Below are 13,867 nucleotides of genomic sequence, written 5' to 3' on the forward strand. Positions count from 1 at the left end.
AGTAACATCCTAAAAGTTTATCAATATACAATATATATATATATATATATATATATATATATATATATATATATATATATATATATATATATATAAATAAATAAGTGGATGTAAATTTTACTTTACGTATTTAAGGTTGAGTTAGATCTGAAGTTTACATAACCATGAATTAGACAGGAGTTTATTAGAAGTTCCAAATTGATTATATAAAACAAATTTACAATATTACCATTTTATATTAATTTATAGGTTTAATTGCTTCTTTTGTTCCCAATTTGGTTGAAGTGTGTCAAATTCGTACCTCCTTTTAGAAAAGTTGCAATTTCGTTCACATGTGGTTTAAAAGTGTCAATTGCATCCAAACATAAAAAAAAAAATGTGTCCATCAAGTCAGGTCCATTAAATATACAATAACGGTGTTAACTAATTGATGATTTGGCATTAGAGAATTAAAACGTGGTAAACGAGTATGGCTTATAAGTGAGAGATGCGTGGTGGGACTTAATCGTGTTGGTTGTCTTCTTCTTTGTTGGGATTTGTTGTTTACTGTTCTTCCTATACTTCTTCTTTGTCTTCTTCTTTCCTCTTTGGGTGTTTGTTGAGAAATTGTTGTTCTTCGGTTTGGAGTTGGTTGAATAAGTGTTGGTACTATGTGGATTGGGGTTGGTTGAGAAAGTGTGGTTGAGGTTGAGAAAGTGGCAATGTCATTGAATCATCAGTGTTATTCGTCTTGCTCATAGGGGAGCTCTCATGCTATTTCATCTAAAGGATTGGTTCGAACCAACATATGTCATTTTGGGGAGGTTGTTATGTTGAGAGTGGCAAAAACTGTGAAGAACGAAGGCAAGCAATTTTGGGGATGCCCTAACTACAAGGTTTGTTCAGTGGCTATAATTTCACTTTTGTGATTACTTTATTTGGAGTAATAAAATTTTTGTGGTTGGATGTTTTCAACAGCGGACTCGAAATGAAAAACTTCAAGGATGCAATTATTTTAAATGGTCCAATATTTTGGGAAACAGGTAGGCTTCGTTTTAACACCAAGAGGGGGGTGAATTGGTGTGTTTTCAAAATCAGAGTTTTTTCGCAATCTTTAATCAAAGTAGAAAACTTTACAAACTTTCTTGAATTGCAAGTTATAGAAATTCGTTTGCTGCGGAAAAGTAAAGTAGACTACGCAGATAATGGAGTCGATTGAAAGTAAAAGTGTAGGGATAGAAAATTCAAACACAGGTTTTTATACTGGTTCGACCTTAATGCCTACATCTTGTGTCCTTCCTATACCAGGAAGCAATTGCACTATAATGGTCAAGGTTTTTACAACAAGGAATTTATAGAAGACCTCTACGTCAAAAATATAAATATCCTCTCTAACCCTCTAACCAAAATATAGCCAAAACACACAACAAGACTTGGAGCAAGATGTTCCCTCTCCTGCAATCTGCAACCCACTTTGAACAATCCTGAAAGTGTACCAAACTCCACGAGTCCAACCCTTGTAATCACAACAGGTCCAACAATAACAACGATCACCACGGATGCCAAACAAGTTCTTGATCAACCCAGAAAACACCTCAATGTGCAGATAATGATCAAGCTATATGTGCAGCACAAGTCTCCTCTAAAAACTCTTCAAAGATAGATCACCACGGTCTTCTTTATGAGTTCTTGGAGCTTCTAAACTTCAAAGAATCACAATGAAATAGAATATGAAATTGTTAGATTACCAAAAGTTCTTTGAATCAGCTCAGGTTCGTCAATTTATAGATTTCTATAAATCTGACGCTCTTGCAGTCGAATATGCTACTAAGTCAGTCGAGTGAGTTATGACAGTTATAACAGATCAGTTAATGCAGTAGCATTTCAGTCAAACTAATTAATTCCACGTTCAATACAGTTGACTATCATTCAATGCTCAACTAACTTTTAAAAATATAGTTGCTACTGTGCACGAGCATAATAGAATTTCAAAACAAACGACTAATGCAGTCGAATGTGTGACGCATATAATTGACTACCATAAGACATAACACTTTGAAATTCTTTTCAATACAAAATCTCACATAGCACTGTTTCTGTAAATCTGTGCATAGACTTTAGCTTCATTCGACTTCTCCCATAAGGAACTCGACTTACAGCTTGCAGTTTATGACACACAATGTAAGTTCATAAAAGTACATGTGGTTTTCATCTTTCAAAACATATGTAATGCAACCAGATTGATGTAACATATACAAGCTCAGTAAATATGCATTCACACATCATTATATACACAAAAACATGTTCAACAAGATATCAAACAATAGCAACAGAACATGTAACACAGTAACAATACATGTGTTATTAAAAATGTGTTGTCATCATCAAAAACCATATTGATATAGATATTGTGTTGGCAACAATCTCAACAATCTCCCCCTTTTTTGATGATGCACAACCATGATTAAAAACAACCATGTTTGTATAAATCCAAAACAGATTCAAAGTAAACTCAAGATATAACAATCAGATTTCAGTTCAAATACTCTGAATGCACACAACCAATCAACACAATATCAAGCAGATAGCAATTCACAATACTTCTCACAGTACTTCTCCCCCTTTGTGCATTAACAAAAAAGGTATGCTTCTAGATATGATATGTTGATAAATCAATCAAAGATGCATCAAACAGAATGTATAATCAGTGGCTCATTCTAATTTGCATGACATTTTCGCCTAGGTGAGCATGGTTTCGCAAAAGCGAAAATGTTCCAAAGGGCACCCCAAGTTTTAGCCTAATTCTCGCCCAAGCGACTTAACTTGGCTCAAGCTAAAATGTTCCAGTGAGCACTAAAATTTGATTTTCAATTTTTCACCTAGGCGGCTGATTTTTAGCTTAAGTGAGATGGTTCCAGTGAGCACCCCAAGTTTTAGCCTCAATCTAGCCCAGACGACGTAAGTTTCGCTCATGCGAAAGAGCTCTAGTGGCTCAACTTTAGTTGCATGACATTTTTAGCTCAAGTGAAAAATATTTAGCTTAAGCGAAAATTGTTTAGCTTAAGTGAAAATATCACCAAAACTTCTGTTCCATTTTCTGCATATCTCGCTCAAGCGAGAAAGTTTAGCCTAAGCGAAAATAATGCAGTTTTTGCCACTTTTAAAAAAATTTCAACTTTTACTCACCTAATTCATGATGAATTCAGTCTAATAAATCCAAAGACACGTATCAGTCTATTCCTCAACCAATTATCTATCATTCCAAGAAGTTTCACATCATCAATTTCAAAAATCAAACTCTCAAACTCCATTCTCACAATTTGGTCAAAAAAAGACAATTTTTAACATTCAATGAACTCAAATTTGGCACCAAAGCTTACTATCATGCGTGACACATATATTTTGGTTAATTTGCACACCCTGATTTAACACCTTAAGAACTACCAGGTTCCCTGGAACAAGCAATATGTAATGAAAATTTGATTAATAAGTGAAGCATTAATTATAAGATTCAATCAAAGTTGTGCTTCAAATGCACATTCAATATAAAATGGGAAATTGTGCTTCAAATGGACATCATATTCATTGAACAGACAACAGTCTGCTTCATCACATAATACATCAGCATACAATACATATTAAAGTTTGTATCCAAAAAAAGGTGTTATCCAAAACAAAGTTCAGAATACATATTAATAACACCTAATGACTTCATAAATCAGTTCTAAGGTGCTGATGCAGTTGGGTCAACTTGTGTTGTAGTTGGGTCAGTTGGTGTTGTAGTTGGCTGAGGTGTTGTTGCTGGCTGATTTTGTTGGGGTTGTTCAACCTCGCCTTGAGTTATCTGACTAGATTGAGTTGTATTTCGAGTTGTTAGAGCAGCTTGGCAGATTGTGCACAAGTATTTCTTTTATGTCCAAGTTCTCTACATATGACACATCTCTTATGTGTTCCACCTTATCTTGGTTCAATGTCATCTCTTACGTGTTCCATCTCTTACACATTAATGTTCCATTTCTTACAAACTTTGTTTTGGAGGTTAGTCAAATAAATATTTGGATTTTCTTTTATGGTCTTCTCTAACCTCCCACTTAACCATTTTGATATGACTAAATAAACATTAAATTCTTTACTGCATGTATGATTGTTTATAATCTTCCTTAACTGCCATGTATTTTGGACAACCTTATATGCACAATATGCGTACCATGGACACTTCCCTTTTGCCCCACAACATTTAACACAAAATCTTCTTTTATCATTTTTAAATACCTTAAATTTCCTACCACTTTCTACATCATAGCTTCTTATTGCTTATGTGAAATATTTTTTTTCACTGAAGAATGTCCCCATTTCCCAATTATATTCTTCCATACTTTTGGGCAATGAAAAAATGCCAAAATTTCCATAACGGTCTTTATCATCATTTTGATGAATCACTTAATACAAGGTTGTCTAAACTTTCAGATTCCTAAGAATTGTCAGATAAACCTCTGTCTTATACATGTTGGAATGGATTACAAGACCCACTTGGTCCACCCACTTCAGCTTCCTCACTACGGTTACAGAAATCATCTTCCACTTCATCTCCATGGACACTAACCTCCACAAGATGATCTTCACTCAACATATCCTCTTTAGTCCCATTCCAACTTCTAACATCGTATTCATCATATCCCCCATCATTATTTCCCTCAAACTCTGTTTCTACACCATTATGATTATCACCATCTGCATACTTCCCAAAAACAGCCCCAACATCCTCTTCCTCAGCCTCTGTCTGTACACCATTATCATTGTCAGCCTCTACATCCTCCCCCAAAACAGTCGCAACATCCTCTCCCTCAGCCTTTGTTTGTACACCATTATCATTGTCAACCTCTACATCCTCCCCAAAACAGCCCAATTAGTGTCTCCCTCAGCCTCTGCCTCCATACAATTATCATTGCCAGCCTCTACACCGTCCCCCAAAAAAAACCCCATCAGACTCTTCCTCACACTATACCTCTACACGATTATCAGTGCCACATTCCCCCAACATGTGAACATACTCAGGATCTGACACCATGTGTACAACATACAAGTGAGATTGACTATTTAATATGGCAAGGTTGACCACATCACATGCACCTTTGTCATCAGATAATAGTTTTAACCTTCCTTCTAAACAGTAAAACCACCCACTGAATACCACAACTCCTTCAAAATGGACATAATTTCAAAGTAGCTCCATCTATCTGGGTCAATTTTTAAAGTAGATGTTTCACCAAACTCATATTTAAGGGACTCATCATTCACAAATTTGCCCCATGGTGAAAGACCACTTCGACATCATAGTTAGCCATCTCAACTAATATAAAAAATCATGTCAGACCAAGTTTACCCAAATAACACTACATTTAATTGACTAAATAACACTACATTTACATTATAACAGGATACAAAACATCAGGGTAGGACTGTCAACCCATCAGGGTACAACACTTCTAGAAAGCAATTTAAACATATGTTGGCTGTAAAACCAACGGCAAGTGCACCGGTCGCAGCGTAGCAAGTGATAAATATCGTTCTCTCCCAAGGGACTTGTGCAACACATGACAATTCTTCCTTTTATAACTCAATTAGACATCAAAGTGCACAAAAACAACACAAGAAACTCTTTTTGGTATTTTATCAAACAATTGGTGTGCAAGGAATTTAACATAGTGTATTTACAATTTGTCAAGACTAGAACTCATCCATTTCATTCTCATGCATTCACAAACATCTCAATTCCATCCAATAAGTATTCAATTTCAATTCTAGGTTCAATCATATTTCTCAATACTTCAAGAACCACAATTCATGCCATGGGTGATCAAGCCACAACAAGCATTAAGCATAGAAATCAAATACTAACATGAATTGGTAAAGCATATATCATTAGCATCACAAAATACATAAGAATTCCATGTTTTACAACTAATCTCAACAAATAGGAAAAGTCCTCCATGGAGGAGAACTTAGGGTTCTACAAATTGAAGAGATAGGGAAGAAATTAGAACCAAAGAGAAGATGCAAAGCCTTTTCCAAGGTTCTTGGCAGCTGCTCCATGCTCCATTTGCGCTTCCCCTTCATATCTCCATCTCCAATTTGTGACCCATCTTCTTCCTCAACCCAAAAGGGGCAAAATCATCATTGATGAAGCTTGAAGACCCAAGGAGGAGTGGGAGAGTTTCCCAACACCTAAAACAGCCTCCAAGGGCCTCTCCCAGTCTCTCTAGGTGAAGAATGAAGTGTAGGAGGAGAAGTCCCTCAAAAATCGCGAGACCCATGTTTAAATAACCCATTTTGACATATCAGCGAAAATTTGCGCCCAGCTCGGATTCCTGGCGCCCAACGCGACTTTTCACTGCATCAGAAGTGAGTTACAGCAAGTTTTCGCGCTCAGCGCCACTTTCTGGCGCCCAGCCCCATTCTCTGGCGCCCAGCCTGGAATCTCTCTGCAACTCTGGCGCCTAGCTAGGAATTCTGGCGCCCAGCTTGGATTTCTCTGCAACTCTGGCGCCCAGCTTAGATTTCTGGTGCCCAGCTTGGGCGGTTTTGACAGCATTCTAAAATTGAGGCTCTTGTGCGATTCCAAAGGCGTCCAACATGGGTATTTGCTTCAAATTGATCTTTTATTGTCCCAAAACATGTTCCCTTGAGTTCTTGCTTGTTTTCCTCCACTAGAATTGCTTCCTATTCCTTTATTTCACACACTTAAACATAAAGATTAGAGGTAAAAACAAGCATATACTAAATAAAACACAAGAAAACTAGAAAACACACTAAATGTGAGGATAAAACAAGGTAAAAGCTATGAAGGAGTTGATTTATTCACAAAATATACACACACAAACACGTAAAATCAACCGTTATCAACATACCATAAACAATTAAAAGAATTGTGTACTGAACCCTAAACACAACATAAATAATGACTTTAACCTGCGCAATGGGGGACCACACAGAATAGCCATAATGAGGGACAACAACCAAACAGAAATAATAGTTTATGGGGGACCGCACAAGAAGCAAACACACACACCAAAACAACCATAAACCTAAAAGTAATGTACACGCACCTTCAATGGACCTTCGAATGGAACCCACGTCGCACTTCCAAATATCCCACGAACAATGCAAAAAGCGCTTCCAAATCACCAAACGCGGTTCTGCATTCAAAAGCCCCAATTGTGATTTTAACTCTTCCTCAAAAGCCCTAATTGCGATTTCTACTCTTCGTCAAAAGCCCTCGTGCAATTTTTACTCTTCCCCAATTGAATAAACTATTCCCATGTTCCCTAATTTTAATTTCATTGACACGTCATTACCAATTTGCCACTCTTTTGCCACGTTTTATTTCTCTACTGCCAAATCATCAATGAGTTAACACCGTTAGTTTGTATTTAACGGAGATGACTTGATTGACACAATTTTTTTCTATGTTTGGATGCAATTGATACTTTTAAACCACGTGCGGATGAAATTGCAACTTTTTTAAAAAGGGGGACGAATTTGACACACTTCAACAAAACTAGGAACAAAAGAAACAATTAAACCTAATTTATATTTTACGAATTGAATTAGGTTTGAATATTACCGTTTGAATTAAATTGGATTATAATATATTAGACTGAAAAATATATTTTAATAACATGTGTATTAGTAATAGCTTAAAATGACTTGGATTATTTAAGTCATTCAAAAACAATTTTGGATAGTGAAATTTGAACTAGTTAATTCAAATCTTCAAATTATGATTTTAACGAGCTCATTCAAAAACAATTGGTCATTATATTAATAATAACCAATATTAACACTAATAAAAAGAGTTTTGCTTTTGTCTATTTTAACTACAAATAATCATTATTTTTAACATTTTTTTCCAAATTTATGATCAATTAAATTTTCATTTTGTTCTTACCACTTTGCAAAGATTCCATATCTAAATATTCCAAGGACTTCAAACTTCAACTTCAAGGGTCATTCTCTCTAGGGTGCTAGTCCTCTTCAAGCTGGATGAGGTTGTGTACATAGAAGACACTATGTCACTCAAGCCAAACAAGTACCTTAGAAGGTAATGAATGTTGTAATTAATTAACATAATTAACGTAATTAATGTACCTCGTAAAATATGTTATTTATACTATTGTATGGGTTCTTACTTGGATGGGCCTGAATCACGTGTCCTTAACTACCTTATTAACCTTACTTTACCACTTTCTTCTTTAGCTTAATTGTAATTTACCAATATCAGTTGTTTGGTAGGTATAATCTTGTCCTAACCGAATACGTGTGGGTTAGATACATGTCAGCGTAGGTGACTGATAAGTACTCAACCAAGGTGTGTTAGGATGTATACAATACACTATCCCCCAAGGCTTAACATGTTATACTGTTGAAGGCTTGTAGAAAGTTATCATAATGTTGGGCTTCAACCTGCCCACCATTATTTTGGTCTTCTATATTTGTCTTGTTTGTTAGGATGGTGGTTTCGATACTCGTCCTGTTTATTAGGATGTCAATCTTTGGTACTAATCCTGTTTGCAAAGAAAATTTGTATTATTTTTATTATCTACCTCTATAGGTAAAGTAACCCAAACTTTAAGAAACGTAGTGACAAATGGGTTGTAATGATGAAGTGTTAGGTCTAATCAAATGTGGGAGGTGAAGAGTTTTCAGTTTGAACAACAAATGAGATGATGCTGAGAAGGTGAAGAGTCATGACCCCTGACCCTTAGATATTTTTAGATCTAGGAGTTGTGATGAAGAGATGGGTAGACAAAAGGGTGTAAACATTTTTCTATAAATAAAGGTTTCATTTGCCTCAGATGAGCATCCTAATTGTTCAGAGTTGGATGAAAAGGACTGTATCCATGCATTTCTTAAGTATAAAGACCTAACCAAATAAAAGTTTGAGACATGGACGAAAACCAAAAACATAGTTAATCTTAAATTAAAACTAGTTTATACATAAATAAAATTGTAAAATTTCTCTCTTATAATTTTTCTAAATTTATAATTTTAACTTATGAATAAGTTAGTTTTAGTTTAAAAAAAAAGTTTTAGTTATAACAATGTAAGAGCTACCTAGTACCTAATGGTTATAATATCACTTCATTAAACATTTTTAAGACCAATTTAAGGGTGGTGTAATGATTTTTATGGTATTCATCTTGAAATCTTCCCTGGGATTCAAAGCTTTAATCTTTACTTTTATTTCTAAGAATCTCATTAATAATGGTCCTAGAGAGTTTAGGTTACTATCTTTTATTGGAGGATAATATAAAATTATTACAAAGCTTTTGTCTTGCAAATGTTCCTTACATGTTTAAGTTCGTTTAAGTCTTTCGGTTAACCTATGTAGGAGGTCAACATTTTCCCAACACAAAGTTGCAGTTGCAAATGAATTCCAAAAGCACCTTTTGTAAACTTTTAAATGTGTATTTGATAAAGCTTAAAGCTTTCTTTTTTCTATCATGGGATATTGATTTAAATAGGATTGAAGAGAAACTTCATGAAGAAGGAGAAAGGGAACTTCAAGAATAAATAAAAGAAGTATGACAACGAAAAGCGTAAAGAAAATTTGAAGGGAGATTCAAGAGGAGACTGTTAGGAAACAGGTTGGCTTCGTTTTACACCAAGAGGGGGGGGTGAATTGGTGTTAGTTCAAATTTAAAATTTTTTCGCAATCTTGGTATGAAAATTCAAAGCTTTTAATCTTTCCTTGAAATGCAAGTTATTGAAAAATGTAATGCAGCGAAAAAACGTAGTTGACTGCTAAACAGGTATAGTCGACTGAATTTAAAGAGTGCAGGGATAGAGAAAATCAAACACTGATTTTTATACTGGTTTGGCCAACAATGCCTACATCCAGTGTCCTTCAAACCTTTAAAGCAAATGCACTATAATGGTTGTGGTTTTTACAACAAGGAATTTATAGAAGCACCACGCAAAAATATAAATCTTCTCTCTAACCCAAAACAAAATATAGCTGCACACAAAAACCAGAATTGCAGCAAGAATCCCCTCTCCTACAATATGCACCCACGTTGAACAATCCTCAACGTGTCACCAGCACTCTTCACAGGATGCCAAGCCTATCACAGCACGCTTCACAGGTTGCCAAGCCTATCACAACACACTTCACAGGTTGTCAAGCCTTCAGTCAAATGCAGCAGTCTTCACAGGATGCCAAGCCTTCAAGATCAAACCAGAAGCACCTTCTTTGTGCAGATGTTGATCAAACAGTAAGCGCAAATGACTCCTCAATCTGAATCTCTCTCAAGAAAGATCACCACCGTCTTCTTGGAGAATTCTTGGAGCTTCTAAAACTGAGAGCTTTCTCTGAAACAGGACAATGAAAATGTTAGATCACAAAAGTCTTAGAACAATTCATGTTTTGTTTCTATTTATAGTTTTCCTGTCAGTCTTAGTCGAATAGCCTACTAATACAGTCGACTGTATTAAATCAGTTATAACAGACAGTCAACACACAGACTCCTCAGTCAACAAAATCAATGCACATTTATGATAGTTGACCCAGTTAGTTAATCCTAACTAACTTTTGAAAATATAGCTGTTGTAGCAAGTAGGCAAAACAAAATTCCAAATATAACAGTAATATAGTCGAATAAGTGATTCACACTGTCGAATGACTCATGAAAAAATACTTTGAAATTCCTTTCATCTCAAAATCTCATCAAGTACACGTGCACAAAATCTGTACAAAGATTTTAGCTTAGTCGACTCCATTACCAGTGTAGTCGACTGAACTGGAACTTTGTCACAACAAATATAAGTTCATAAAAGTACTTGTGAGCTTTTCTTCAGAAATGTGTAAAAGTAATCAAAATCATTTTAACACACATTTCAATACAAGCATGTTCCAAACATATAACACATAGTCAATCATAGGAACATCCATGCAAAATAACAAAACATGTTCAATAAAGGTATTGTTCAAAACAGTATAGCACATCAACTGAACATGTAGCACTGGAACATATGTACTGTTATTAAGTAGTGTGTTGTCATCATCAAAAACCAGTTTGATATAGAGTTTGTGTTGTCAACAATCTCAACAGAGACTTCAAGTAGTTAAAGATAAAGCAAGATTGCTAGTAAATTTTATATATTAAATAATATTCTAAATGCATAAATGAATCTATAGAGTTATAAAAGTAGATTATTACAAACATGGTGTTAATTGTAACTATTTGAAGTGACGGGAAACACTAAAAAGGAGGGTTGAATAATGTTTCTGTATATCTTTTTGAAGTTGATGTTATGATCACAGTCATTGAAAGTTGAGTGATCCTCACAAGCTACTTAGACTTTTCCCTCTAAACGCTAGTCTGATGAATGCAGTCATGGTCTCTATTTCAACTTTTCTTCCTATCATTTAGGAGGAGGTGAATCTTAGAGAGGAGGGCGACTATTAATAGGTGAATGTGTGATGATTTACCTTGTAGCATAGAATGAACAATTATAAGTCTAGAACAACAGACAAACATTTTTATACTAGTTCACTCAATTGAGGTACAACCTAATCTCCTTTAAGATAACTTAGAGGGTTTCAATAGATTTTCAATGAAGTATAAGTGAGTATTCTTACCACTCTTGGTTACACTAGTCAGGCTCAATAACCTCCCTTACTATGTCTGGTACCAAGTATTACCCATTTTTGGTTGCACAACATTATTCACCACTTCTGGTATCCTTAAACATTTGTGGTATCCCCTAGATACACTTGTCTAGTTTAGTTTGACCCACTCCTAGTTGTCGTTGTCAATTTAGTAACCCTTGTTACTGTGACCTTGATTAAGTTTCACCCATACTTGGTTGTGCAATATTCTTCACCACTCCTAGTATCCCTAGACACAATCAGTATCCTCTAGATACACCATCTAGTTGAGTTTAACCCACTTTTGGTTGTCGTTGTCAACCCAGCAACCTCTGTTATTGTGACCTTTGTCACGCCCCAACGATTATGGAGGGTGAACACTGTTTCACAAAACAATGGTTTTCCAAACGTACAAACCATCTGATACCTTCATTCAAATTTAACATTTCTTCTATTGTGTGCTTCCTGGTCTTTTGAGCTTTCATTTCAATATATAAAATATTTTTTGGGTGTTTAGTGGTTCTATTTTGCACTAAAAAATAGAAGTGAAAAAGAAGTGTTAAAAGGTTTAGGCAAAGGATACAAAAGAAGTATCAAAAGAGCCTACAAAGTGCAAAATGTCATCTGCTTTTGACCACTACCACTAGTTTGTTTAGAAATTTTATGTAGCAGCCTTTTGCTTACTATTTTTTTTTCTTGCATTTTGAGGCTCTGTCTAACAGCTTAAGTATTGGATAATGATGTTAAAAGAGTTGCCTTAGTGTTTCATTTGCTCATAAATTGCCAAAGACAAGAAGATCCACTTTCTATTATAGTAATTTTTGGTTTTGTGTATCTATTTTAATGCATTTCTTTAGATAATCTTCTTTGTGTGCTTAACCTTGTTGGCTACAAAACCAACGGCAAGTGCACCGGTTGCAGCGTAGCAAGTGATAAATATCGTTCTCTCCCAAGGGACTTGTGAAACACATGACAACTCTTCCTTTTATAACTCAATTAGACATCAAAGTGCACAAAAACAACACAAGAAACTCTTTTTGGTATTTTATCAAACAATTGGTGTGCAAGGAATTTAACATAGTGTATTTACAATTTGTCAAGACTAGAACTCATCCATTTCATTCTCATGCATTCACAAACATCTCAATTCCATCCAATAAGTATTCAATTTCAATTCTAGGTTCAATCATATTTCTCAATACTTCAAGAACCACAATTCATGCCATGGGTGATCAAGCCACAACAAGCATTAAGCATAGAAATCAAATACTAACATGAATTGGAAAAACATATATCATTAGCATCACAAAATACATAAGAATTTCATGTTTTAGAACTAATCTCAACAAATAGGAAAAGTCTTCCATGGAGGAGAACTTATGGTTCTACAAATTGAAGAGATAGAGAAGAAATTGGAACCAAAGAGAAGATGCAAAGCCTTTCCCAAGGTTCATGGCAGCTGCTCCATGCTCCATTTGTGCCTCCCCTTCGCATCTCCATCTCCAATTTGTGACCCATCTTCTTCCTCAACTCAAAAGGGGCAAAATCACCATTGAAAAAGCTTTAAGACCCAAGGAGGAGTGGAAGAGCTTCCCAACACCCCAAATAGCCTCCAAGGGCTTCTCCCAATCTCTCTAGGTGAAGAATGAAGTGTAGGAGGAGAAGTCTCCCAAAAATCGCGAGACCCATGTTTAAATACCCATTTTTGACACATCAGCGAATTTTCGCACCCAGCGCGGCTTCCTGGTGCCCAGCGCCATTTTTCACTACATCAGATGTGAGATACAACAACTTCTCACGCCCAGCGCGGATTCCTAGCGCCCAGCGCAGAAATTCTCTGGAAACTCTGCAACTCTGGCGCTCAGCGCTGGGAAAGTGGCGCTCAGCGCTACAATCACTAAACTCTGGCGCTCAGCGCTGGAAATGTACCGCTCAGCGCCAGCGCAGCTTCAGCATTTCTACAATTCAAGTACTTGTGCGCTTCCAAAGGCGTCCAAAATGGGTATTGGCTTCAGATTGATCTTTTATTGTCCCAAAACATGTTCCCTTGAGTTCTTGCTTATTTTCCTCCACTAGAATTGCTTCCTATTCCTTTATTTCACACACTCAAACATAGAGATTAGAGGTAAAAACAAGCATATACTAAATAAAACACAAGAAAACTAGAAAACACACTAAACGTGAGGATAAAATAAGGTTAAAGCTATGAAGGAGTTGATTTGTTCACAAAATAATGCT

Source organism: Vigna radiata, chromosome 7, assembly GCF_000741045.1.
Source record: "Vigna radiata var. radiata cultivar VC1973A chromosome 7, Vradiata_ver6, whole genome shotgun sequence".
Lineage (NCBI taxonomy): Eukaryota > Viridiplantae > Streptophyta > Magnoliopsida > Fabales > Fabaceae > Vigna > Vigna radiata.